The sequence below is a fragment of the Zootoca vivipara genome, chromosome Z2 (genome assembly GCF_965207765.1).
Source record: "Zootoca vivipara chromosome Z2, rZooViv2.hap1.1, whole genome shotgun sequence".
Lineage (NCBI taxonomy): Eukaryota > Metazoa > Chordata > Lepidosauria > Squamata > Lacertidae > Zootoca > Zootoca vivipara.
This window is the reverse complement of record NC_142585.1, coordinates 22,853,370-22,877,162: the sequence shown is the minus strand read 5'-3', so window position 1 is coordinate 22,877,162 and position 23,793 is coordinate 22,853,370. Positions and strand designations below refer to the sequence as shown.

At 42.0% G+C, this 23,793-nt stretch overlaps 1 long non-coding RNA gene across 1 annotated transcript; it reads right to left on the bottom strand.

Annotated features, from left to right (window-relative positions):
* Positions 1 to 12,251: 12,251 nt before the first annotated feature.
* Positions 12,252 to 19,297, bottom strand: LOC148686584 (uncharacterized). Its single transcript, XR_015948788.1, has 3 exons — positions 19,178 to 19,297; positions 13,373 to 13,482; positions 12,252 to 12,761 (listed from the first exon to the last, which is right to left on the bottom strand). It is a non-coding gene; the product is annotated as an uncharacterized LOC148686584 (long non-coding RNA).
* Between the last annotated feature and the right edge of the window lie 4,496 nt (positions 19,298 to 23,793).

Here is a 23,793-nt window from a genome sequence, read left to right as displayed (position 1 = left end):
CCAGGAGGTTGGACAAGATGTCCCTCAAGGTCCCTTCCTACTCTAAAATTCTATGGTTCTGTGGTCTGAAAAAGCATCTGGAGGGCCAGACAAAAAGGCCTGAAGGGCCACATTTGGCTCTGAGGTTTAGGCCTGAAATTCTTCACCTTGGTATATATGGGATTACTGTGAACTGTCAGAGAAACACCTATTATTATTATTATTATTATTATTATTATTATTATTATTACTATTACTACAGTATTATTATTATTCCCATAGCATGGCTTTAAAATAGGGTCTAGGTAAATTGAAATGTAGTGCTTACAATAGAAAGCCACTCTGCAATGTGCAAGGATTCAGAAACCCTGCAATGAATACTGTCAGCTTCAATCCAACAGCTTCTCCAATTCCCTCTACCTCCTGTCTTGTCCTGAATAGCCCCTACACAATTTTTCTTTAGGACTCATGAGACTGGTAAGGCACAGAAGCTATTTAAGATCTCCTTCCTGAGCCTTGCAGTTGTTGGGCTTGTTTGGACTGTTCTGCCCTCCCACTCAGCTCTCCTTCGGGAGTGTTTTGCTAAAATGCTTATATCTCCTGGGACTGAAATCTTAGCCCCGAGGGTCACTTTCTGGAGTGTTGCACAATTCAGGTTGCACAATTAAAGTTGATTGGGAGGCCTTGCACCACATATCCAATTCCTCAAGGTCAGACACTTTGTGGTAAGGAAGGTGACAGGATGGAAAACGCACTGGGAATTGTAGGATAGTACTTCCTTCAATGCAATGCCATCTAATATCCTTGCATATAAACCATGGCATTAGTGTAGCACCCTGCTTGTGGTTGACACTTAGCTGGAATGAAGTATTCAACGCAGCAATAGAGAAATTAAAATAATAATTTATTTGTCAGACAAATAAATGATAGGCACAGTGGTATAGTTACCAAAAACCTCTGCCTCCTCTAGCCCTGCTGGTCAGCACTTATATTCCCTCAGCCCAGCTCCCTTGCTCCTCCTTTTGGCTGCCTCTGTCCAATCAGCTTGGTTGAAATTCCTATTGGCTGTGTGCTAGAGCCAATAATAAAAGATACACCCATTTCCTATTACCTTTTATGGGAGACAAAGAGCTATATTTCCTCATTAGCTCCTGGCTCAAAAGAGAAAATAAATCCTATAGGTTCTACAGTATGACGTTACGATTTCAGGCCAATTAAACAGAGAACCCAACCTCCCGCTGTTGTATAAATCGTTATATATGTGTCTTTCTATATATGATGGGCAGTAGAGAGGATAATAAAACCTCCCATAACAGAATTCGGATGAAAACTGCACCAGCTTAATTATACATTTTACGTACACCCACAGTTTCTGATTTTGTGAAACAGCATTATAACAATGCTGCGCCACTACTACAGTGAGACCAGGGTGGTGTTGGTCCATGCACATTGCCCAGGCTTGTCCCCTACTTTGGTGCTGCTATCAGCACAGCTATAACAATGCGAGAGGCAGAAGTTATGAGTTACCAGTCTCTGCAGCCACAGCAGGCACTGTGATTCTCCAGTGGTTTGACTTCGCTTCTGGAGGAACACTGCAATGTCTCCCGACAACAACAAATGTTACTAGGTTCTTAAGAAATTAGCCCGTTGTCCTTTTATTTGGAGACTATGACTTTTTGATCAGTTTAGAAATTGGGATAAAAGGGCATAATTTTCCCACCTCCATGTTTTGCATCCAACTCTGCACTAAAAAACCAACACTGATAGAATGCAGGGTTATTTATTATTTTCAGACACCAGCTGGGCATTTGGGTTTTTGGGCTGGGGCCAGCTGGGTGCGGGGATGAAGCATGAACTCTTTGAAGTGGAACCTTGGTTCTCAGACTTAATCCGTTCTGGAAGTCCGTTCCAAAACCAAAGCGTTCCAAAACCAAGGTGCACTTTCCCATAGAAAGTAATGCAAAACAATTAATCCATTCCAGACTTTTAAACAACCCTTAAAACAGCAATTTAACATGAATTTTAGTATCTAACAAGACCATTGATCCATAAAATGAAAGCAATAATCAATGCACTGTTCTATAAAATAAATAAGACAGTGCTGTAGATGATAAAAATAAAAATTATTATTTTTTCTTACCTGCACTGATGATAGCTATTGTTTGGATGGGGAGATTTTATCCATTTCTGCAGTCACACAATCAATCAATCAATCAATCAATCGCTGAACTGAGTTCCACACAGTCACAAGAACAAATTAACTGAAAAAGCCTCAAAAACAAAAACACAAAATTAATAGCAAAAACCAAAGTGCCAAACTTAATCCATTCCGGAAGTCTGTTTGACTTCCAAAATGTTTGAAAACCAAGGTGCAGCTTCTGATTGTTGCAGGTGCCCTGGAAACAATAGCTGTCAGCCACATCGGATGTTCGGCTTCAGAAAAACATTCAAAAACTGGAACACTTCCAGGTTTTTGGCATTTGTGTGGCAAGGTGTTTTGAGAACAAGGTACCACTGTAATTGGTAGCTTATAATAAGCCCTGGTGCATAATTGACATGGATAGGCTGACTAGTTATGACTGTATTGTCAAGGAAAATACACTAAAAATCTCATTTGGGGGCATCTGGATCCCACTTATGTTGTTCTAGAATGGCCACAATTGGATTATGAAGTGGAATGTCATGTATTCCTTGGGTTACGGATCTGCTTATATGTGTGATTTTTTATGGCTTAACTTCAACTTTCACCAACCTGGTGCCCTCAACAGCTGTATCATCTGGGGCTTAAAACATCTGGAGGCATCAAGCTGGCAAATGGTAGCTTAATTGGTGTCATAGCTGCCAAGTTTTCCCTTTTCTTGCGAGGAAGCCTATTCAGCATAAGGGAATTTCCCTTAAAAAAAGGGAGAACTTGGCAGCTGTGATTGGTGTGTACTTGTATGTCCTCTGTACACTTTAAACAAAACATTAAAAAGCATTCAGAAGAGCCTGAATATGAATAAACTAGAAATATCATTTACCAATAACCAAGCTAAGCATATAACAATGTGATGGGGCTTAACATTAAATGCTAAAAATGTCTGTCCTGGGAGAAGACTGTTGAAACTTTCATGAGCTGCCTGACAGTATACTTTGTGAGACATGATTATAATTTGTTTGATTCCACTCAGTAGCTGAAGGATTTTTTGTTTGTTTTTTACGAATTATAATTTTTTTGAGGAAATAACTTGGCTGCATTTATTCCCATAGGAACACAGATTTCATTCACATGGCAGTTTATTCCATTTTCCTGATGTTTCCCTAACTGTTAATTTCCACTTTTTATATTACAGCTTTCACATGACTTTGGGCTTATCCACACTTGCCTTTTGCCCTGGTCTTTCTAGGCACTTTAAAAGCTCTGTGCCCAAATGTTTTTCTTTTTGCCCTGTGAAACCCGCTCTTTAGCACTCATTCGGAGCAAATTACAATCTGGGTTTTCTGCAGACTGCTCTGCAGATTTGCTCTGATTGAGTTTTAAAGAGTGTGCTTTTGCCAGATACATTCTGGAGCAAAAAAAAAAGGGGGGGTGGCGGGACACTCTGACACAGAGCTTTAAAGCACAGGCCTTGCATGGAAAGAGCAGAGGAACAGTAAATGTGGATAAGCCCACGAAAGCAATTTCCATAAATATGCTCTAATATAGTGCAAGAAAACTACAATTCCCAGTGTTCCCTGGAAAGAGGGATTGATTGTTAAGGCACTCTGGGAATTGTAACTTTGTGAGGAAAATAGGGGTCACCTAACATTTAAAAAGGTAAAGGGGCCCCTGACCATCAGGTCCAGTCGTGTCCGACTCTGGGGTTGTGGCGCTCATCTCGCTCTATAGGCCGAGGGAGCTGGCGTTTGTCCGCAGACAGCTTCCGGGTCATGTGGCCAGCATGACAAAGCTGCTTCTGGCGAACCGGAGCAGCGCACGGAAACGCCGTTTACCTTACCACCAGAGCGGTCCCTATTTATCTACTTGCACTTTTGATGTGCTTTCGAACTGCTAGGTGGGCAGGAGCAGGGACCGAGCAATGGGAGCTCACCCCATTGCAGGGATTTGAACCGCCCACCTTCTGATCAGCAAGCCCTAGACTCTGTGGTTTAACCACCTGGGTCCCACCACCTAACATTTATCACCTAACAATTATCACTCTGAACAGACTACAGTCCCCAGGATTCTTTGCAGGAAGTAATGACTGTTTAAAATGGTATGATATTGCTTTAAATGTCCAGTGTGAATGGGGCCCAGGCTAACTTCAATATAGTAATGACATTAATTCATATTACATTTCACTTGGAATCAGAGCACAGGAAATGGTTCGTTTCGGTTTTACCAAAATTAGTAGGTATTGGCAAGAAAGTAGAGGGGGGGAATTCATTGATAGACCCAGCGTAAGAGATATTAATAGTTTGGTTTGGACTAGGTAAATAAGGTTAAAAGAAACTAACATTTTAATATGTTCCCAATAAGGCCCACAATGCAGAGATACTGAAGATAATAAAGAGGAAGAAAATCAAACAAGCAATAAAAAAAGCCTCCACAAACACATGGGCACGAGTGTTTCTATTATACTGCAGGTCTAATATAGCAGAGATAAGAGCCTCATAATAGCTGGTCATTGCCAAGTCAATAAAAAAGGTCTCTTCAAACAGAGAGACGGGAATTTAAGATAACATTCCATACTAGATATTGACATCGTGTCTCCTATGCAGAATGAGCAATATATGCTCCATCCAACAAGGCTGTGGTTGTGACATTCTGGGTGTTCATGCTGTGAGCCCACCCATTGGAACCTCAGATTGTATATACTGTATGTGTCAATAAACCATATATCCTAAAGACACCACTGTCTCCACTGTGCCTCATTCTGAGGAAACTGAAGTCTGGGTAAGCGCCTGGAACCTCTGGAATCTCTCACCAATTGGAGACTGGTGTGGCATGCAACATTAATATGTTCATAATAGAAAGATGTGAGAGTAAGCCTTATGTGGTTATTGTTGTTTCATATATTGATTAATGCCAAAATGGGCATCTAAGCAGTTTACAATGTATGAAACTAGTTACACAAACATTCCATAATAATATGCAATAAAACAATCCCATTGAGCAACTAAAACGGGAGGCTCCATAATAATTAAAACAGGAGGCTCCGGTGGAGAGGTAGAGGGAACACCTGTGTAAACACAGAGGTGTGTCTTCGAAAGCCAGTGGGATGTCAATACAGGTGAGATATCTGTTTCACCAGCAAGTTCATTTCACAACACTACTGCCACCAGTGGAAAAGCCCACCTTCACAAACCACCAGGTCAACTAACTGGAGAGGATGACACTTGGGAGCCCTCTGGCTCTCCTGCAAAAAGGTAAAGGTAAAGGACCTCTGACAGTTAAGTCCAGTTGCGAACGACTCTGGGGTTGCGGCTCTCATCTCACTTTACTGGCCTTGGGAGCCGGTGTTTGTCCGCAGAGATTTTCCGTGTCATGTGGCCAGCATGACTAAGCCACTTCTGGCGAACCAGAGCAGCACATGGAAACGCTGTTTACCTTCCCACCGGAGTAGTACCTATTTATCTATTTGCACTTTGACATGCTTTCGAACTGCCAGGTTGGCAGGAGCTGGGACTGAGCAACAGGAGCTCACCCCGTCGCAGGGATTCAAACTGCCAACCTTCTAATCAGCAAGCCCTAGGCTCTGTGGTTTAGAACTTCCGCGTCCGCCACCCACGTCCCTGATGGCTCTCCTGTAAGACATATGTAATACAAAGGAATTTAAAGCCACAGGGGCTCTCTTCTCCCATGTGAGCCGTCCTTCCCCTGAGATGTGCACCAAAGGCCACACTTTCTCTTGAGTCTCCCCACCTTCCGAGGTTAGGCAGACATGATCACAAAGAGGCCCTTTTTAATGATGATGCCCAAATGGTAGAAATCTCTCTGTGTGCACATCCCCCTGGTACCTTCTTTAATATCTTCAAAGCACAAGACAAGGGCCATTGTCTTCTTAACATCTTAACCTCCCAGTTAGACTACTGCATCATGTTTTAAGTGGGGCTGCTCTTAAAGACAGTTTGGAAACTACAAGTAGGGCAGAATTCAGCAGATAGATTGTTGACCTAGGAGGTCTGGAAAATACTGCACCAATTCTGGCCTGACTGCACTGCTTACCCATTAGTTTCCAAGCTCTGCTTTTGACTTTTAAAGTCCTATGTGGCTCAGGTTGGCAATGCCTCAAATGCTGCCTCTCTCCATGTGACCTAGCACAGACCCTGCTGTCTTTATCAGGGATCCTTCTCTGTGTGCCCCACCTGAGGGAGATGCAGAGGGTGGCCACACAATAATGGGCCTTCCCTATGGAAAGCTTTAGCTAGGAAGACAAGCTCACAGCCATCATTGCCAGGCATGAGGTGCCAGGCTAAATTGTTCACTCAGGCCTTTGGTAATTAAGTTGCCTCCTACAGCTCATCTTTTTGCAGGTGGGTAGGACTGGTCCTAATTAATATGCTATTGGATGAGGATTTTATGTATTCTGTATTGTTCACTGTTTTTTAATTTTTGTGGTTTTAAATTGTGTCTATCTTTTGGGGTCCATGGGGGTTCAGTGGCACAGCTTGACCCAAGCAGATTCATGCTGAAAGCCTCCCTTACCAATGCATACGTAATCCACAGCTACTGATACTGGATCACTCACCTGTGATACCAGGTGTGGGGCAGATGAGTGTAGTTTGGGAGAAACGGCTCACAGGCCCATTAGTCCACAAAGTATCTGTGCCAGGCCCATTAGTCCACAGAGTAAGCCCTACTGAGATCTTATGCACAACCTAATGGGAGAAAGACCCACTGAACTCAATGGGGCTTATTTTTGTGTAGACATCCATAGGACTGCACCGTTAGAGCCCAGTCCTATGCTCATGGACTTGGAAGTAAGATCCACTGAATGCAACTGGATTCTGCTCCCACTGCTTCATAGTGCTACAGCTCCATCCTCCAGTAGGGACCAGATAGGGTTTCAGACATGGCTCCCTTCCTACTTTTATATTTCAGTTCCCTTGCAACATTTTAATGCAATGTTACTTAAAAGTTTCAAATATGTGCGTAAGAGCAGTATGCATGCATACATTTCATCGGATTTTGTGCTAAAGATATATTTCCATTGGATGTGAGTTTGCTTTTTTATTTGTACATTGATCTGGGTACATGAGCAGACTCGACTCTACTTCTTTTAAGCCTTATTTGAGTTGAGCCTCAATGTCAATACTCTAGGTGCCCATCTGGTATTTACTGAGAGCACATTACCAAAGGCGGGTGTTATTACACCATATCATGTGCCCACAGATATTGCAATGGAACACAGTTATGTACACAGCTCCACCTTCCCCTCAGCTGCAAACAGACAGGAAAATTCCCAGCCATCTTCTAATCATTTTCTAATTCAGAAGTGGATTTAGAACAGTTTGAGCTGTGTGGTCGCCCTAGGTGCACTGTTTTGGAGGGCACCTTTTCAAAGCTTGGTAAGGGCTCGCCCAGCTTCAGGAAGGAGAATGAGGGCTCTGACAGGGTCCCAGAGTCCTTCTGCCTCATTCCCAAAGCCAGGCAAGCATTTACCAGGCTTTGGGAAGAAGGTAAGAGGACTGTGCCAGAGCCGTGCACCTCCTTCCTAAAGCCCTAGTTAAGCAGGCACTGTGAGGGTGGGTTAGTCATCAAAAGGCCTTGCACAGGGTGCCATATTGCCAAGGCTATTTGGGGCAATTAACCAGAGCAAATTCCCAAGGTTTGCCATATTTCAAACAGTGAAAATCTGGACAGAAATGTCGTTGAGGTTTTTTTTGGCAAAGTTTTTGAGCTATTTTTATGGACAGATATGTCCAGGAAATTCTAGATGTATGGCAACTCTAAAATTCCCTGAAAAAGGATTGTAGCTCCAAACCAGGGACCAAAAACCTCAGGCACAGGAAACAAATGTGGCCCTTCATTGGCCCTCCTTCACACCCTGAGGTTTTTTTGCCTGGCTATAATCTATCCTTGAACTCCAGTAATGCTTCTTGCTTGCTAGAATGAAAAATAGGGATGGGGTGTCAGTAGAAACTAGCTTCTGGTACAAAGGTAGCATTTACATTTAGTTCTCTGCCTGCTTTTGCCTCTGGCATTATGCCCCTGGAAAGTTGCCCAGATAGGACTGTAGCCCTTGAGCTGAAAAAGGTTCCCCACCTCTGACCTACATTGCCATTACTAAGAATATGAAACCTATAGGACGTGAGCTCTCAGAATGTGCTGCTTCGTTTGCATATAAGGTAACTGGGTTGCTCTCATTGTGGTGAGCTAAAGGAAGCCTGAAACTTGGCAACAAAGCTTCTTCGCCTTTCAGGGAGAGCCCCCTTTCAGCCCCTCGTGTGCCTTTTCAGTGTATGTGCAAGTAGAACATGATGTTCTACTTCCCCCCCTCTTCTACCACCTTCCTTTTGAAAAACCTGGTAATTTATGACAAATGCTTGTGTACGTTTTGTCTGGCATGTATGAGCAAGATGGAGTGCCTTTTAAGCGCAAAAGCAAGCTCTGGCTTGGAAGATCATCACCAGTCACTCAGTAGGATTTATAAATAATAATAATATGTAAGCATTTATGACAATGAAATGAAGACATCTGGTGTTGGCAGATCCGGGTGACTAAACCCAGTGCTATCCCAATAACATAGGAAAAAGGAAGTCCCAAAATATAGACATAGAGCTGCAACTCTATGTCTGTGCAACTCTACAAGCAAAGTGAAAGCAAAAGAGGAGGGTTCACCAGTGTGTACCGTATGAGGAATGCGCTGGCAAAGCAAACCCCTCTCATATCCTGCAAGTGTCCTGATTTGGTTGGAACAGTCCTGGAATGTCTAACACCACCACGGCTTCTGCCTTGATACTGGGGCTCCCCAATTTCTCCCAACCAGCAGATGGGATGCCATGGAAGCAGCCACAGGGGGTGGGGGCAGCAGTATTAGGATTTGGGAAGAAGGCGGGTGGACTCTAGGACCCTGTCAGGGCCCTCCTGCCCAAATGCTCCCATCATAGACGAGGAGATATCTGCAGATATATATATGGGGCAGATCTACACTCATGATTTTTAATGTTAAGAAAGGGTTAAGGAATGGTTTTGATAACGTAGATGGACACATGAAGTACTACAGTACTTTTAATGTTCATGATGTATTATTAAAACATGACACCAGAGGGTGCTGCAGAGCAACCAGCACCAGGGAAATAGCATTTTGATCAAAGAACAAAGGTAAAAAACACACACACTTTAATTTACAATTATGCCCTGTGGTGTTTTAGAACGACATATCTAATATTGTTCTAATAACGTTAAATAAGTGTAGATCCAGCCTCTGTGTGATACATAACGCTGTGTTACATAAAGTCGACAAAATTAAAGAACTTTGCATTCTTCACTTTTATAATAATTCCCACACAATAAGGGGAGACATTTCTATAAACAGAAAAAAATATTTATACCGGTATATATATTTATGGGATTTTACATATCCACAAAGTGGATATCCACTGAGATCAGTTGTCCCAGTGCATCCCCCCCTGTGGAATCTGCCCCAGCCATTTTGCTGGCTAGGACCCCCGCCCAGGCAGCCCTGACCCCTCCCCTTAAAAACAAAATAAAACCTCTGTAAAAAACAGCAAAAAACAGAACAAAGAAAAACACAATAAAACAATAAAACCAAGAACAGTAAAAATTACAAATATACCAAAATTTAACAAATTCCCACACCCAACTAAAAATCCCTCCCACCCCAAAGAATATAAAAAACATAAAAATTCTTTTAAAAGCATTTTTAAAAGAACTTTGTGCAGCGGTAGCAGTCCCTATGAGGCCCTCCAGGCCCCGCCCTGGGCCAGGTGGAAAGAGGCAGGGACAGGGCCTGTAGGCACTCACAGCAGGAGAGTCCTGGGCAGCACCCTCACTGTTTCCTTGCTCCTGCCCCCCCCCCAATATTAGTCATTTGCTGTGTGTAATGGGCTTTTATATATTTTTATGATTGTGTATTATTGAAAAAATCTATTTAACAACAACAACAACAATAATAATAATAATAATGAGGGCACAAAACCTTTCAAGCATAGGAAAACTCAAGGGTCATGGGAATAAGATGATGCTTGATGATGTTTATATCTTACATGCAATGAAGCCGAACGAAGTTGATTACATGGGAAATAATAACACTTCCTATAAAAGTTCCATGCCGTTGAATCATTAAAAGTGACACAGGAATTTCTAATGTGCAGAAAAGTCATTATGGGGTATTTTTAATATTCATGGTGAGGTAATAAAAGCAGAAAATGAAATACTTATTTGAGAAATGTCTGCTTATCTTTATAGGATCATTCCACACAATGAAGAAACTGATGGCTCATTTTGACCAACAAATACCAGAAAATAAGGCTTCATTCCCTGGGAAAGTTGCAATTGAAAGTCTATGTGTAAAGGTCAGACGACAACTTATTCTAGGGGGAGACTGAGACATGTAGAATAGGTGAGGTGATCTCTGCAAGAACTTGAGGGCACTGGTTGCTTCTCTAGAAATCTGACGGGTTAGCAGTGAATGTTGGGATATTTGCTGAGGGTGGTTAAACTGTAAATATCCACTTATGCTCAACCTTTGTAAACAAACACAAGTATTATAACCCACAAAAGGAAAACAAAAACTGGATGAGCACTGAAACCTATGGAAATTCACATTGGGGCACACATAGCAATTGTGGTGAGAAATGGGATGAATAGAACAATACTTGAGAGGAGAATGCCCTCAATGCCAACCTCTCTAGGATTGGTTGTAATGAAAATATTCTCTCAATAGGTCGTTGTAAGACCAGTGACCAATACCGTGTTTCTCATATTATAAGACACGTCTTATATTTATTTTTTCCTCAAAAAAAAACACTATGGCTTATTTTCAAGGGATGTCTTATTTTTTCCTCCTCCTCCGGCCGCAGCCGGCATTGCTGCTGCGCCTATCACTATGTCTTATTTTCGGGGTATGGCTTATATTCCTTGAATGCTTAAAAATCCTGCTATGGCTTATTTTATGGGTATGTCTTAAAATATGAGAAACAGGGTAGACTAACCTCCCCCTGCATCCAGTGCCCACATTCACCCTTAGTCAACCTTAGGGGTCATATGCCTAAGGTGGGCATGACTAAAAGTGGGTTTGGCCACTCTCCCAAGCATACAATGTATAAAGCATATCAACACCCACAGAGGATACCAGTGGTGGCTCATGACTACTGGAACTGGTAGGGTGGAGTGCTGGGGAATCAACTGTTGGTGTAGACAGGGGCAACATAGCCAGAGCTAACTAATTCTATATTTGTCTCCCATACTTGTCCCTTTTGAGTTCTACAAGGGCAGCATTGAGACTGAGGAGGAAGAAGCTGACAGGAGGTTCTGCTTCCTGAACTGGTTGTAAGAATGAAGGCAGGTGAGGAAAGATTGAGGGTGGTGGGGCAGTTCCTGCTTATGGACCATTGGACCCACCTCCACCGGAGGACAGACACTGATGTATAAATTGTATATACAAAACAGAATAAATTGGTACATTTCAGGGGGCCTTAGGGAGCAGAAAAATTATTTTGCCTGCCAGTATCCGAACAGTAGGCAAAAAAGAAAGATTTTTTTAAAAGCTTTTTTTATCATTGCCACTGCAAAGGAAACACTATAATTGCCCCTGGTGGAATTCCCATTCCCTTGTAGGGGCATGGAAGCTTTAGGGGTATCATAGCCAAACAGAGATGTGTACCCATCTTTTGGGTTTTAACATTTCATTGTAAGGGTAAGGAAACTATGGACTCAGGATCCTTCAGTGTTCCCCTCCCTATGCATTCATGGGCAGCCGAATTCCTTGGCAATTATTCAATTATAAGAAGAGATTTTGTTTGCTTCTGATGACTTGCAACCATTATTTTAATGTCATATTTCCCCCCATTATTATTTTTAATTTCATCAGAAAACAAATCTAATTGCTGTTTTCCATCTGGGCTAATGGCAGTTGACATCATGTCGATTCTTGACTATACAGAATCTTTATTATTAATGTTTTGTCTCTTTCATAAGTACCAAATATGTTTAGTCCACATCATTTACTCATTTTTAAAGCTCTAATAGATGACTTACAGAATTCTATACACTTTTAAAAAATCTAACAAGAGTATAGTCTAAATGGATATATATATATACATATACACTCTTTTGAAGGGTACTTAATATTTTATTTTATTGGATTTATAAAATACTTATTGAAAACTCTTAACTGGTTTACATAATGTTGCAGATAATATTCCTTTACTCATATTAACTAGAAATGTTTTTCCTTCTCCCCATCTGGTCTGGACGTATCATTGATCAACTGACTCTTGGAAATATCATATGGCAACAGCCCTCTTTTTTTATTGGATTTTATATAATTTTACGAAGCTATAAATAAAAACAACTAGTAAGGCAAAATAACAGGAAATAAACTTCTCGAATTCCCCACCCTCCCACCCCCCTAACCCTCAGTGGTACAGTTAGATTCCAAGTTAGTTAAGAATTCTAATGCTGGTTGGTTTTGAGTCTGGGTGGAGTTTCGCTTGCGGAGATGAAGACAACCACCAACCTGTCACAGTGATGCTGTTTGACATTCATTGATATTTGTGGATGTTATGATAGCCATTATCTGTAGTTGAATGGATGATAATTGGTCTGTCCCATGGTTGTCATGGCTTTAAAGTGCCTGGTTTGAGTGACATGGAAATTGTGTGTTACCTTTTCAGCCACAGCCAGTTTTCATATGTTTTTAATACCACAATCCTTTTTTTCTGAACAAAAAACCACCAATTACTAATTGTTCAAACTTCTGACAGTGATCAAAGTATGTGGGAAGAGTGATCCATTCCTTCTATATAACTCTATGTTTGCTAATAGTGGGGGGAAGGTGGGTTAAAACCACTGAATATACTTCCATAATCTGTTCTCATGACTCAATTCTATGTTACCCTTAGAGGCCTCTTTATAGGAACTATAGAAACCTCCATAACCACCCCTCTTCTACCACCAGTGCTCCATTGGTGCTTGACGGGTGGGTAACAGGTTAAGGGATGCCCTGAATCCTTAGGATTCTATATTCCTGCATTGCAGGGGACTGGGCTAGATGACCCTCAGGGCCCCTTCCCACTTTAGGGACGCAGGTAGCACTGTGGTCTAAACCACTGAGCCTCTTGGGCTTGCTGACTAGAAGGTCAGCAGTTCAAATCCCCACGATGGAGTGAGCTCCCGTTGCTCTGTCCCAGCTCCTGCCAACCTAGCAGTTCGAAAGCACACCAGTGCAAGTAGATAAATAGGTACCACTGTGGCGGGAAGGTAAATGGCGTTTCCATGCGCTCTGGCTTCAGTCATGATGTCCCGTTGCACCAGAAGCAGTTTAGTCTTCCTGGCCACATGACCCGGAAAGCTGCCTGTGGACAAATGCCAGAAAGTGAGATGAGCGCCACAATCCCATTCCTAAATTTCTTTTCACACGAATCATTACTGGATGCCATTTATTTAGTTCCCTTTGATCATTTTCTTCCTTCCTTAGCATTGTTGTTAAATAAATCAAGCTTAACTGTTCCCAAGTCTTTCTAATGATAGTTTGTTTTAGTTGGTTTGTAGGTACCCCCCCCCCCCGGTTCTGGCATATATTAAAAGTATCTGTGGCTCAGCACTTGCAGTAATTTATTGAAGGATCCAATTTGTCTTGCACATTGCTTACCAACAGGTCTCTAGACAGGCAACATTATTGGCACTGCTCTTAGCTCCCTCTGGTGGAAGAATGTGTCATTGATCAAATGTTCTAGTTAGAGACTAAGTTTCTCATTGGTATGAGCTTTTGTGTGCATGCACACTTATCCTTAGCTGCCAAGTTATCCCTTTTTTACAGGGATTTTCCCTTATGCTGAATAGGCTTCCTCGCGAGAAAAGTGAAAACTTGGCAGCTATGACTTATCGGTTATTGTTTCTGTTAAATGAAAACTTGCAAATCAGGGTCAAATCTATGAACTTACAGTAAAAACAGAATGTTTCTGCACAATGCATATCTTGTCTTTTAGATTAGTGGTAACTGACTGATTTGCTATTCTTCTTTTAAATTCAGTGGTTTCTGCTAGGGATGGACGAACCCATCACATCCAGTTTCTCTTTGTTTCTCTTTCTCCCTATCTTATATGCAGTTTGTCACATTTCAGATTCAGTTTGCATTTTTTTAAAGTCCTCATAAAAATTTGTCAATAATTTAGTGCACATTTCTCCTAATATAAACACATTTCTGCAAGCAGATGGCTGTAATAGAGTTCATTTCTGTATGATGCAATTTTCATTAGCATATGAAAACTCTCCCAATATTAGCATATTTGTACACATATGGGGGGGTTTGGAGAACTGCATCACAAAATTTGGAGAAGTATCCGTTTTGAAGGATAGCTACATTTTGGTTTTGCATTGTTTTGAGAAGTGCAGATTTGCTGGTTTCTGTTCCACTGTGATTTGAACTGAATTTCTCTGCTATCCCCAGAATCTGCATACACTGGAGACTCCTTAGGCATGGTACCTCATGTTGCGAACAGGATCTGTTCCGGCAGCCCGTTCACAACATGAAAAGGCCGCAACATGAAGCACCGCATCTGCACATGACGCAATATGACACTTCTGCGCATGCGTGCAGGTTACAGACATGCCGAACCTGGAAGTAACCCATTCCGGGACTTCTGGGTTCGGCGCATCCGTAACCTGAAAAGATGCAACATGAAGCGGACGTATCATGAGGTATGACTGTATAAAAGTTTGTAAGTTAAAAGAAGCCTGGCTCAGCTTGAAAAGGATCTGTGAAACTTTGGACAGATAAGATGTAGCGGAGTCTGTAACCCGAAGTGTTTGTAACCCGAAGCGTTTGTAACCCGAGGTACCACTGTAGTTATACAAAAAGAGAAGGAGAGTCAGGGTGAGCCCTGACCAAAGGCCTGGCGGAACAACTCCGTCTTGCAGGCCCTGAAATCTCCCTGAGGCCCGGGATCTCCAAGATGTTATTATTTTCAGACTGTAAGGTCCTCCGTGGGACATACCAGGAGAGGCGGTCCCGTAGGTATGGGGGTCCTAGGCTGTATAGGGCTTTAAAAGTTAAAACCAGCACTTTGAACCTGATCCTGTACTCCACTGGGAGCCAGTGCAGCTGATGTAGCACTGGATGAATGTGATCCTGCAGTGAGGACCCCATAAGGAGTCTCGCCGCGGCATTCTGAACCCGCTGGAATTTCTGGAGGCAAACATACTTGGTACACTCTGACCATTAAAACATTGTTCTAGTTACAGGTAGGTAGCCGTGTTGGTCTGAGTCGAAGCAAAATAAAAAAATTCCTTCAGTAGCACCTTAAAGACCAACTAAGTTTATATTTTGGTATGAGCTTTCGTGTGCATGCACACGAAAGCTCATACCAAAATAAAAACTTAGTTGGTCTTTAAGGTGCTACTGAAGGAATTTCATTAAAACATTGCTGATGAAGAATTGTCGAAACAGGGCCTTGTCCTGGGATTTTTTTCACTGGAATTTATTTTTTCACTGGAATTTATTTATTTTCATATTGGAATTGATTCCTATTTGAATTCATCATTACATAAATAAAACCTTTTTTAGATTTACTTGAAATTCATCTTCCTCCTGGCCCAAGTTCTTGCAATTTACTGGTTCCATCAGTGCTGGATTTTCAATGAGCCTTGAAAACCCCTTTCTTTCATGCTGGTTTTAGTCGAAATGCTAAACTAAGTTTCAGAGTCTGAATGGTGCATATTGATGCTGTTTTTAACTTGTTCTCTCATAAATTCTTCAAACTACTTTTATATGAGTATGTGGCTTGCTTTTGAAATGTCTCAAAATGCTGTTTGCAATGGCTGCATTTTTTTGGAATAGGGTATGAATGATGTGGGAAAAGTGGATAGGAAAACTCTCTGCATCATAAATAGTAATAATGCATGAAGTGAATCTGAATGGTGGAATATTTAAGACTGAGGAAAGGAAGACCTTTTTACAAAGTTGGTTACATCATAGACGATTGAATGAACAGTTTAAGGAAGACAATAAGAAAAAAAATTGTTATATAGTTTCAAACTTTCAAAAAGAGATAGTCAAGAGTGACACGAAATTACTTTAAAAAATGTAAAAAAAAATCTCCTACTTTATGGGGAAACATTAGATGAAATGGTAAAGTCAGCAAAAATAAAGTGGGCTCAGGATTTAGGTCATAATATACAATTTGAAGATTGGGGAAAGATGTGGAAGGTGAATCTAAAATTTACAGATTGTATCTTACTGAAAGAGAATTATATGAAAATGATGTATAGATGGTATATAACACCAGAGAAAGTGGTCAAAATGTATAAAAAGGGATCAAAAACTTGTTGGAAATGTAAAGAAAAAGATGGTACATTCTATCATATGTGGTGGGAATGCAAAAAGATTAGAAATTATTGGGAAATGATATATAATGAATTGAGAAAAATGTTTTAAAAGACTTTTGTTAAGATACCAGAGGCATTCCTCCTAGGAATTTTAGAGTAGACCAAGATGTAAAAAAAGAAAATTGGAAATTATTTATGTATGCAGTTACAGTAGCAAGAATTATATTAGCACAAACTTGGAAGGCAGAAGAAATACCAACGAAAGAACAATGGCAAGGAAAACTTATGGAATATTCAGAACTGGCAAAACTAACAGAAAAATTACATGAAAAGGACAACAAAGACTTCAAAAGAGAATGGGAACCATTTACAACACATATGAAGAGGCAACATAAAGAAATGGACTCATTTGAGTAAACAATCACGGCTGTATACAACAAAAAATAAGACTATATGTATTGGGAAATTTGGGGGGAAACAATACGTAGGGTGAACAATATGGAAATAAAACAAAATGGGAGTATGAGGGAAGCCCAGGGTGGAAATATGAAAAATTGTTAACGATACATTGTTAGAAGAAGTATATGTACATGGAAAAATCAATAATAAAAAAGACTGAGGAAAGGAAGTGCTTCTTCACACAACACATACTGTATTTAAAACTGTAGCATTAACTACTAGAAGATGTAGTGATGACCACTAACACAGATGATTTAAAATACGGATGATTCAAATTCATGCAGCATAAAGTTATCAATGGCTATCAATGGATACTGTCAGTTGCTGAAATCACAAGTGGAGAAAATGCTTTTGCACTCAGTTTCTGCTCCCAAACTTCCTTCACCTGCTTGGTCACTTTGAGAACAGGACGAAGGACTAAGTGCCTTTGGTCAGATCCTGTTGTAAAGCAGAATATTGCTCTGTAAAAATGTGATATGAGGCAAAAATCATTGTTGTCCCACCAGTTCCTGGGCACTGAGCCTTCTTCCTTTGGTGGTTCCCCACAGGGCAGTCTCGAGCAGGTCGGCCGCCCTGGCGCTGAGGGGCAGAGATCGCTCCGGTGTCCCCGCCCTCACAGGGTGCAGCATGTTTGCCGCCCGGCACCCTGCCTACCGGCCCGGCGCCCTAGCACACCGCACCACCGGGGGTCTACCTAGAGCCAGCCCTGGTTCCCCAGCTGGTTTGTCCCACCATTCCTCTGCAATTGCCTCCCTGCAAAGCAAAATCCTGCTCCAGACCTTTGCATTCAAACTGTGACTAACTTTCAAATAAATGTGCTTAAGACTAGTATGTCACTAGTTTTGCTGGAATCCATGACACACAATATCCCACTCATTTGCAAGCAGTTTGGCTTATTTCTGAGTAAATGCAGTTTTTAAAAGACATCCAAATATAAATCCAAGGCACACAATAACCCCCACCACCTGCAATTGCAAGCAGGTGAGCTTACTTCAGAGTAAATGCACAGCTTTTTTAAAAAAAAAAAACATATAAAATACCTGTAACACTCAGTGTAGTGAAAAGTAACTCAGTGTTGTTCCCAGCGGTAGCAGCAGTGAACACAAAATGAATGTAAGCCCAGTGAGCTAGAAGTCCCTTGAAGAAGCTGTGGGTTGGTCTTTTGGCTCCAGTGGCTCCTCCCCTCTGGGTTCAGCACTGCTACCAAGGTCAGAGAGTGGCAGCAGCTGGAGCAGAAGTCTCAGGGCAGGCTGCAGATTTTGGCACTGGTGCCATTTTGGTGGCAGCTGAGGTGGCTGTTTCACCATCAGCCTGCTTGGTTGGCAGTGGCTTCACAGGCAAGCAGCAAGCCCAGCAGGATCTCACCCCCCAGAGGCAATTGCCTCAGGGTGCATCATCATAGCACCAGCTTTGTTTAGGAGAAATTCGAACCATGAGGACTTTTTTTAAAGAAATTGCAAACTGGTGGGGAAATGTGGACAGGGCATATAAATATTGCAAATAAATGCATAGATACAGGGAGCTGAATGAACTTTGGTTTCCCGAAAAACTCTGTTAACTCCAAAATGCAATTGCCACTTTCAAACCAGAAGCAACCGTTCATCTTTTGAGGCCTCTCTGTGTGAAGAACCACATATTTACAAGGTACTATGACTTCATAAATGTATTGGTTTTGGCTTCAATTTGAGCTGTTGGTTTAGGAAGTATTCCCTTGAGTATACTCCCAGGCAAGATGGAAACAAGATTACAGCTCTGATTTGCCAGTCAGGCACACAGAGGTCTGTTTATAGATTGTCATAAACAGCATGGAAGGGTGGAGCATGGAATGCAAGTCACTGGAACTGCAATTTTACCCCAATAATTTACGATAATTGAATCCATGCCTGCTGCCACCAAATAAGCCAGGGCATTCACCTGGATGTTGATTGTTATGTTAGGGGGATAAATAATTTAAAAAGTGCCTCAATGCAACTAAGGATCGATTCTCCAATTATTCCCCCTGAACACCAGCTATAATGTGTGGGGATGATTAAGGAGGCAGGAGAGGATATATTATTTAATGATATCCTTCCTAACTTGTGCTAGCAAGTTTCATATTCTAGCAGAGTTCCAAACATCCCCCTTTTAAAACTACGCAGCGATCAGCTTGTTGCTGACTCATCTGAGTCTTACTATTAAAGATTCCTTCCTGGTAAAATCCCTTCTAATCCCTCTTAAAAAGAATAAACACAAGAATTAACGTTAACATAAAAGTAGTTTACTCACAGATTCATTCAGGTTCACAGACATATCCCTGAAGGCAGGCTTAGGTTACATAACAACTAGAACTATTCCATAAAGAAGTTAGTCCCAAGTGACTGCGACTAAACAAAATGGAGAACACACACGGATCAGAACATGGAGGCTGTGTGCTCCTCTATGCTAGTACAACAGACCACACCCTCTTCAAGTCACATGTAGTGGAAGTCTGTCCCAGATCAGGAGGAAACAGGAAGCCTTCTCCGGAGTGGTACAAACCATCCCCTAACATGTCCACTGTACAGTGGAACCTCGGTTTATGAACACCTCGGTTTATGAATTTTCGGTTTATGAACGCCGCGGACCTATCTGGAACGGATTAATTCACTTTCCATTACTTTTAATGGGAAAGTTCGCTTCAGTTTATGAACGCTTCAGTTTATGAACAGACTTCCGGAACCAATTACACCCATGTTTCAGTTTATGAACGCTTCAGTTTAAGTACTTTGCGGACCCGTCTGGAACGGATTAATCCACTTTCCATTACTTTCAATGGGAAAGTTCGCTTCAGTTTATGAACGCTTCAGTTTATGAACAGACTTCCGGAACCAATTGTGTTCATAAACCGAGGTACCACTGTATTTGATTGCAGTTTTACATCTCACATAATAGAGGTGTCTGGGCTTGACCCAGGAGGTTGCAACAATGTCCGAACAGCCCAACATAGCTGCCAGGTACCCCATTTTCCCTGAGAAACCCCTGTATTTTCTTACCGTTTCCTGCAGGTGTCCCAAATGGCAAAATACCCCGTATTCCCCCGGATTATGGTGCTGCTGCCGGTGGCCATGTTCTTCTGGTGCTGCGACTTTCGATGCCGCTGTGCCCATTTCCAAAATGTCCGCAGTGCCAGAAGTCGCTTCTACGCATGTCTGGAAGTGCGTAGAAGCGACCTCCGGTGCCGCGGCGCTGCTGATCCCGGATTTTTCAATCCAGAACTTGGCACCTATGCAGCCCAATGACATCCCAGTTGTCACAGCAGCAGAGTCACAGACAATGTTAGCCAAAGAAAGGCCAGACTAAAGCTCCATCTGAGCTATATAATTTAAACAAGCATCATACCACATTAATTGGTTATTCTCCCCCCCCCCCAAAAAAAAATACTGGGAGCTGTAGTTTTTCATGGTACAAAGTTGTCAGAATCCTTTGGATTGAAGTCATGATTCTTTAAAGTGGTATGATGCTGCTTTAAATGTACAGTGGAACCTCGGTTTACGAACACCTCGGTTTACGGATTTTCGTTTTACGAACGCCACGGGCCCATCTGGAACGGATGAATTCACTTTCCATTACTTTCAATGGGAAAGTTTGCTTCAGTTTATGAACACTTCAGTTTAAGTACTCCGCGGACTCCCTGGAACAGATTAATCCACTTTCCATTACTTTCAATGGGAAAGTTCGCTCCAGTTTATGAATGCTTCAGTTTATAAACAGACCTCTGGAACCAATTGTGTTCATAAACCGAGGCACCACTTTATAGTGTATATGGCAGCCTAAGAAGATAAGGTGTGGCTTTGTTGCCATGGTAATCCACTGCTTCTCCTGCCAGGAAGCCTGGGAGGGTGAGCAAAGACTGCAGCCTATGTGATAATTGAGAAGAGGATCAGCCCCAGGATCAGAGAGGATCAGCGCCAGAATTCTCTGGAAAAGCAGAACAATGGAAGAGAGCAGAGGACTCTGGTTGTTTTAGGCGACAATCCTATACAGTATTCACTTCCCTGTGAATAGGCCCCATTGAATTTAGTGGTTATTTCTGAATAGCTGTGGGCATTATTCCCTGCATCCTCTCATATGAATGAGGCTGGAAGGGAGTGTTGGTCTCATGAGTGGTATTTATGTGGTGTGTACATATGTCAAAACAGTCCCTGATTAACCAAAGGAGGCAGACCCTTTTTAATGGTGGCTGCCTCTGGTATCTGCATTACACAAAGCCTCTACATGTAAGCCTCTTCACTGGCCTTCGTATGCGGAGTACTGCATGCAACATGCAGTTGTTCAAAGAGGAAGAGCAATGGCATGGATGGGGCTAAAAGTATGATCCAGTTCCATTGTCTACACAATCACACCATACATGTCAGAAATGTATGCATGGGGCCTAAGAGCTCTGTGGCAGCACTATCTGCCTTGCATGCAGAAGGTCCCAGGTCCAATACCCAACATCTCCAGGTAGGTCTGCAAACTAGATGGACCAATGGCCTCACTCTGTATACAGAACCTTCCTTGGTTCTGGGAATAAGGAATTATCATAATAATCTGTTTAATTCTGTGGTGCAGATGCACCTCTGAACATAGATAGCCAGCACATTCCATGCCTTTATTGATGTTCCCATATTATGCCTTTTCAGCCTTGAGCTGTGGTTTGCGAATTACAGGGATGGTTCCTTATTTTTGGAACTATGGAACTGTGTTTTTGGCTCAGTTCTTCTAACAATAAAACCTTTTTAATGCATACTGACAGATGTTCTGCACCCTTGGATAGGATTTAGAAAAAAACATAGCATTTGCGGGGAGCACTAATATGCTTTCTTTTTTACGAAATGATGAAGAAGTCAGATATGTGCAAACGGCTCTTTCTTCCATGAATCCCCATGAGTTCAATGTGTCTTACTCCCAGGGTATTTCCTACCCTTTCTCATATATGGCCAGTGTTGGATGGGGGAGAGAATGATCTGGCCAGATCCAGTCCCCCCACTCCTAGTTTATGGGATAAGCAACATTGGGCAAGTGTAAAACTCCAGCAGGTTTGAGAGAAGAAAAGGCTAGAATGTTTCTCCATGTTTTGCCAGTTTTCTTAATGGAATGATTTGCCCCTACCCCCCAAATAATTTGACCTTACTTATGTTCTGAAGCAGAATAGCTAGGACACGGGTTTAGTACTTTGTCAAAAGCTAGACCCCAAAGGTGTCACTGTGGCATGAGGTGGCCAACTCAGGTGACAGATATCTAGTCAATCACAATGAAGGGCAGCAGCAGGGTAGAAAAACAAATCTCTGATCTAACTTGAAGTGTAATAATAATAATAATAATAATAATAATAATAATAATAATAATAATAATAATAATAATAATAATAATTACAGGATACCCCATCCATCTTGCTGGGTCACCCCAGCCACTCTGGGCGGCCTCCAACAGAATATTAAAATACAATAATCTATTAAACATTAAAAGCTTCCCTAAACAGGGCTGCCTTCAGATGTCTTCTTAAAGTCTGGTGTAGGTGGGTTCCCATGAGGCAAGACACAGTGATAACAGCAAGGACCTTTATTGAACTACAAAACTAGAAAACAGAGGCCTGAGCTACTCCCACTCCCAACGTGATTGGCTGTCTACACTTCCAGACTGTGAATCATGACTCAGAGTTCAAGGGCCAATAGCAGAGGCCAAAATCCTGAAATGTTCTGTGATTGGACAACATGTAACTATGCAGAACACAAGAGTTCAGAATCCTTAGTCCAGACTCAAGCTCAGGCAAACACAGATCACTGAATACATAACATAACTGGTACAAAACACAAGCCCCAGTGAGATGAACAGGAGCTGTTCAGTGCACTAGTGGAGAATCAGTGATGTTTATGGCCTCAGATACCAAAAGGCCTTGAGTCAGCCCTACGTCTACCCCACCATTTTTAATACCACATCAACCACTTCATCTGCTGCTTCCGAGACCTTGGCCATTGTCTTTCTATCACTGAAAAGAGTCCTTATTGTTGTGCTCAGGACTAGCCCTACCATTAGGTGGACTGAGGCAATCACCTCAGGTGGCTGATACTGGGGTGGTGGATGGAGCCTTTAGCCATTCCTTCTGAAATCACAGGTCATTCCTTTCTGCTGCAGAGCTATGTGTATCACAGGCCTGTTGTGCACCCTCAAAACTAGCCTTCTGCTCTCAGATATGCTGAGCAGTTGTTGGTGATGAAGTAAGATTCAGCTATGAGGGCTCATCCACACTTCTGCTGGTCCAGTGCCTAAAAAGTGTGGGCCCTGTTAATTTATTTCATGGAGCCTTTCTCTGGCCAGTTAAATCTGGACATGTTACCACAAGAGGGAGCTATATGTCCTTTGATGGGGATTAAAACTGCAAACAGATTGGTTGGTTAGTTTTTAAGTAAAATTGTCTATGGAAAGGGAAACCTCCCATTCCCATTCTCTTCAGGAAAGACCCCCCCCCTTTTTTTTGAGGCCAGGGCAAGGAGGTTAGCGAAAAGGACAAGGGTTCAATGATAAGCATTTGGTCATTCTCACACATTCTGTATTCCCAACATGACACAATACACAGCGTACTTTGGGAGCAGGGAGGTTGAACAAATGTCACATTGAGGCAACCCAAATTCTGTGCTAACAAAGCTGGGCTTGGTAGTCTGCATAAATCATGCAAATTCAAAGTTGTATAGATCGCCTTTACTTGGTGTATTGTATTCTTCAGCTATTAGTGATGGGGAATCTCAGATTTCCACTGGAAGCTGCTGTCAAGTTTTGATTTCAGCTAGCAGATCAAGGTGAGCTAGGAGCAAGCAAGGTAAATAACCATTAGGATAATACAGCTAATGCCTTCAGCCAAGTGTAGCCAAGGTAAAAGTAAAGGT